The sequence below is a fragment of the Eucyclogobius newberryi genome, unplaced genomic scaffold (assembly GCF_026437365.1).
Source record: "Eucyclogobius newberryi isolate DKJ021-1_F unplaced genomic scaffold, fEucNew1.0.hap1 SCAF_10, whole genome shotgun sequence".
NCBI lineage: Eukaryota > Metazoa > Chordata > Actinopteri > Gobiiformes > Gobiidae > Eucyclogobius > Eucyclogobius newberryi.
Window position 1 is genome coordinate 36,044,663 of NW_027315724.1, and position 5,248 is coordinate 36,049,910.

Below are 5,248 nucleotides of genomic sequence, written 5' to 3' on the forward strand. Positions count from 1 at the left end.
TTTAGAACATTTGTGTAAAACCAGTTTTTGTCCATCAATGTTCACTCAAAGGCAACTCTGTAGGGGGCGCTATCGCACCCATTTCAATTTTGTCATGCTAAACTGGTCCAAACTTGAAAGTTTAACAACTGATTCAAATTTGGTCCTACTCGGACTCGTTTTGATCAAATGGGAGCAATTTTTAGATCTGCAATATTCCAAAATAAGTTGTCCAACTTTGCGGCTGCGCCGCACACAGACCGGTAAAGGTATCTCAAAAAAATGGATAACTTTAGATGCCCCACTTGTCCAGAGGACGTACGCCAATTTTGAAGTCGGTGGGCAAAACGCCCTAGGAGGAGTTCGTCAAAGTTTGACGTGAACAAAATGGCTAACACAGCGTGTTTTCATTTTCAAAGGAAGATGGCGGCCATAGGGTAAGTCTGGGGGCGTGGCCACAATATTTTTTTTTTTTGTCCTCACGAGAGGAATGCGTGTCCCGAATTTTGTAGCTTTACGCCAAAGTTGACCTCGGGGCGTCTCCCATAGGCGCAATGTATTTTGACTTTTGTCGGTGGCGCTGTCGCGCCATTTTTTAACGAAAAAAAAAATGGCCCAGAAAAAACAAAATTTTTCGCCGATTCTGAACTTTGGGCAAAGTTTGGTGAGTTTTTGAGCATGTTCAGGGGGTCAAATTAGAGCTCAAAAAGCAGAAGAACAAGAAAAATAATAAAAATAAAAATAAATATAGCCGCAAGCGGCAATGATCGGCCCTCGCCACGCCGCCGCCACACCGCCGCCACGCCGCAAGAGGAGGGGGCGCTAACGCGCCCCAATTGTCCTTTTATTACGCCTACTGCTGAATCTGTGACGCTGTCACATCTTCTCCCCTTTGTTTTACCATCAAAAAGCTATTTTATTTTGAATTCTTGGCAAAATGTGCGGCTTTGCCGCACAGACACCGTGACTCTTTGAATGAAAATGTGGATAACTTTTGATGGTCCTGAAGATGAGTCTCACCAAATTTCAGGTTAATAGGGCTGACGCCCTGGGAGGAGTTTGTGAAAGTCTAAAGTGTAAACATGTTCTGGCGATTTCCCCATTGGAATAACATGAAAGGTTTCGGTCATCGTTACGGCAACGCCATAACAATTATGACATGGGTCTCATTGACTTTTTTGATGGGGATGCTAAAATTGAGTTGTGTGTCAAATTTCATATAATTTCGCAAAACTAAACATTTAACCTCCATATAAAATCTGTAGGGGGCGCTGTGGCGCCAAATGAATTTATTTCACTTCAAGTAGGTTTAGGGCAAAGAGTTTAACAACTGATTCTAATTTGACGCAATTCGGACTTTATCTGCGCAAACGGCAGAAATTTTAAATATGGGAGATTTCTGAAATTCTAGCTACAGTTTGCGGCTTCGCCGCACCGAGACCGTGAGAGGTATCAATGTAATTTGGATAACTTTTGATGTCCCACTCCTCAGTAGCATTTTCACCAAATTTCAGCTTTTTAGGGCCAACGCCCTGGGAGGAGTTCGTAAAAGTACGACGTTTGGAAAAACTCCGAAGTCATGTTTAGCCATTTTTGAAGCAATATGGCCGACATTTGGTTGGGCGGACGGCGTTGCCGTAATAATATTTTTTACTTCTCTTGTCACCATCTACCTCTGCGCCAAATTTCATGATTCTACGATCAGATTTTTTTTGGGTCATTTCCCATCTCTCAATGCATTTTTGGTACATTTGGGGGCGCTGACGCGCCAATTTTTTTATTTTAGAAAAGGGAAATAGCCAGAATGTAGAGAGGCACGATTTTTAGAGGTGTGAACATTTTTGTGACTTTTCGTCAATGTTCACTGGGTGAAAAATAGGGGGGTTGGTCCCGAGAAGAAGAAGAAGAAGAAGAAGAAGAAGAAGAAGAAAGAATAATATTCCGATGCGAAAACAATGTTTCCCATTTTTCAAATATCATAAACTATACATTTTCGGAAAGCGCTCGCGCTTTCCTACCTCATGGTGTGGGTCCCTGGTCACTGACGGGTACTTTCGTTAATTTTGAGTGGGCTCCGCCCACTTTGTGTTTTTGGCCCTCTATACAGTAATAATGTTCAATTTTTGCATTACATGCTTATATGCACGGAACATGCAAGAGATGGGGAACGTATTCGTGAGCTACTTAGCGCAAATGAGTGCTTTATATGGGGATGACGACCGCTTCGCGGTCGTCATCTCAATGTAAAGTGCTCGTTTAGTGCGCACTTTTGCACGGGCTTCGCCCGTTTACAACGGTAATGTTCCATTTTCCTACTACTAATTAGTATGCACGGGGCGTGCATGAGTGAAGGAGTGCGTTAGTGAGTGTTTGGAAGTGGGCGAGCGCTTCGCGCTCGATTTCGTGCGCACTACGTGCGCACTTTCGCAGCCGTGCTTCACACGGCCTTACGGAACTAATAGGCCTCTCGCCAGCTTGTGGCGCTCGGGCCTAATAATAACCTTATTATGCGTCAATGTAAGAATGAAAAACTGAAGATCTTTTGTTTTTTTAATAATAGCTATAAAAATCCAAAGGAGAAAACGGACCAGATCCAGACGCAGCTCCACAAAAAGAAAGGTTGTTTTTTTCTTAAGTTGAAACTAATTAAACGACTAAATTGTACATAAATTGTACTTTTTATTCAATGTTTTATTTGTTTAAGTGATTTAAAACGGCAGAAACGTTATCACATGCTTCACAACATCAGAAAAAAAGATACAATATTCCATAAAAGCCAAACGCAGCAACATTTAATGTCCTATAACAGGCAATGTATTTATTTTTTCTGAATACTTTGGTCTGTAAGGTGCATTTTTCAACATTTTTCAACATTTTCCTCTCAAATTACAGGATATGAAATGTAGATAAACTCTAAACTGTTTATATTGTTCACAGACAAGTATTTTACCATTATGAGATTTATGTTTTTCATTACAATTTAAATACTTTTTTCTGCTTTTCTGTACAAAACCTTAATATCGTTCATAACATTTTCATAACTTTTGTTCATTATAAACTGTGATATTGATCTGAAAATACTCAAGCTGCAGATTTACACCGTTCACTCGTTTTTACAGATAAAAGTGGCTTTGTGACATTATTAAACTCGACACACATGAACAATGTATTGACTCATTGAAAGTAAGGACAGAGGAGTGGGCGGAGATAGGGGGTGGGTGACAAGTGAGATTTCCTGAGCACCTAAAAGACGACTCAAACGTGCAAGAATCGAGCTAAATCCAACTGTTACGCAAGTTAAAGTCTTAAAACTCTAACGTTTTTGGGTTCTGAACATTGTAAACATTCACCGTGACCAGTTTGAACACGCTTTGCACACGCATGTTCAGGAAACAAACAGCTGAACGGCCCAAAAATGCTGAAAAAACGTTATAATCCCGACTAAATAATGGGACGATTAAGACTCCGTCAACCGATTAATTGACAACGCGACGTTACAGCCCAATGAATGACTTTTTTTCCTACGTCCTTTGACCCAGTTTGACCCGGTTTGACCCAGTTTGACCCTGTGGTTAAATGAAGTGTTTGTTCTTGCAGAAGGTGTCGGAGCAGAGCCCGTGCTGCTCGGGCCTCTACTGCCGAGCATGTGGGCGGGAGCTGCTCCAGGACGCACGAGGTCTGTGTGGCGGCGTTCGTCCCGCGCAGCGCCATAGCGTCAAAATAACGGCATTCGAACGAAATTATGTCAGTCAAACAGAAACGTGTTTTTAAACGTGTTCGCTAAGGTTTACCGTATTTTCCGGAGTACAAGTCGCACCAGCCAAAAAATGCATAATAGAGAAGAAAAAAACACATATATAAGTCGCACTGGAGAATGAAATGCAGTTGCAAGTGTGAAAATAACAAATAATATCACATATAAGTCGCACCCCGGCCAAAACTATGAAAAAGGTGCGACTTATAGTCCAGAAAATATAGTAATTATCAGATAAATGGTGAAAAAAGTGCAGGAAATTCACCTTATACCATCACATTTTTATTTTTAATCAGCTCTTTATGTTGCATTTTTTACGACAAACTCAATATTACATTTTTGCATATCTTATATATGAACGTCTCCTCGCCCGTCTCGTCTCTCACGTCATCGTTCTCGCCGCAGGTGCGCTGAAGCGAGGAGCGCGCGAGTATGGCGCGCTCGCTCTCCTGCTGAGGCACGAACGCCACTCCATCGGGCCGAGCCGGAGCTGCGGATGCGGCGCTGCGCCGTCGTCGTTGCCGCCGCCACGCCCGCACCTGCTGCTCGTTCAAAGCCCCGCCTCCGCGACGTCTCTGGCCAACCAGCTCCGGCCGTTCACGGAAGAGACGCTGACGGGTGAGAGGACCGCATGTCTCTGTAGTGTCCATGAGTCTGGAGTGTCACGCTCTGCTGCCCTCTGGAGGACGAACGCTGCATGTTCACTGTAGGCTGTGACGACAGAACGTGTATGTTAATAACGAGACGCACTGTATAGATCACACACCTGTAACAAAGAGCCCACTGCGACGCTAAAATACATTTATTCATATGAATAATGACTCACCTGCACCTGGAGAAAAACAAATACTGTTGTGACTTTGAGATGTTTTGTCTCGTTTTGTTCTCTGTAGTTTGCTTTGTTGATCGTTGCAGGTTACAACGCGGTGTGGGACCCGTGTTCGGGCTCCATCACGCGATTCCTCCGGTGTCCGACGTGTCCTCGGCCCGAGACGCCGTCGGCCGCTCACGTGCGCAGCTCCGCGGACGAGACGCGGCAACAGGTACGGTCAAAGGGAGCGCGCCGGAACGTCCACAAAACGATCCGTCGCTCTCCGAATCGAGCGCCGCGCATTTTGAAGTCGTTGGTTTCGGCGCGCGAGTGAGTGAAGGATGGAGCGTGAGATCGACAGGTGGATCGGTGCAGCGGCTGCAGTGATGCAGTCGTTGCATCGGACCGTTGTGGTAAAGAGGGAGCTGAGCCGAAAGGCAAAGCTCTTGATTTACCGGTCGGTCTACGTTCTGACCTCACCTATGGTCATGAGCTTTGGGTAGTGACCGAAAGAACAAGATCGCGGATACAAGCGGTCGAAATGAGTTTCCTCCGCCGTGTGGCTGGGCGCTCCCTTAGAGATAAGGTGAGGAGCTCGGCCACACGGGGGGAGCTCGGAGTAGAGTCGCTGCTCCTCCACGTCGAGAGGAGCCAGCTGAGGTGGCTCGGGCATCTGTTCCGGATGCCTCCTGGGCGCCTCCCTC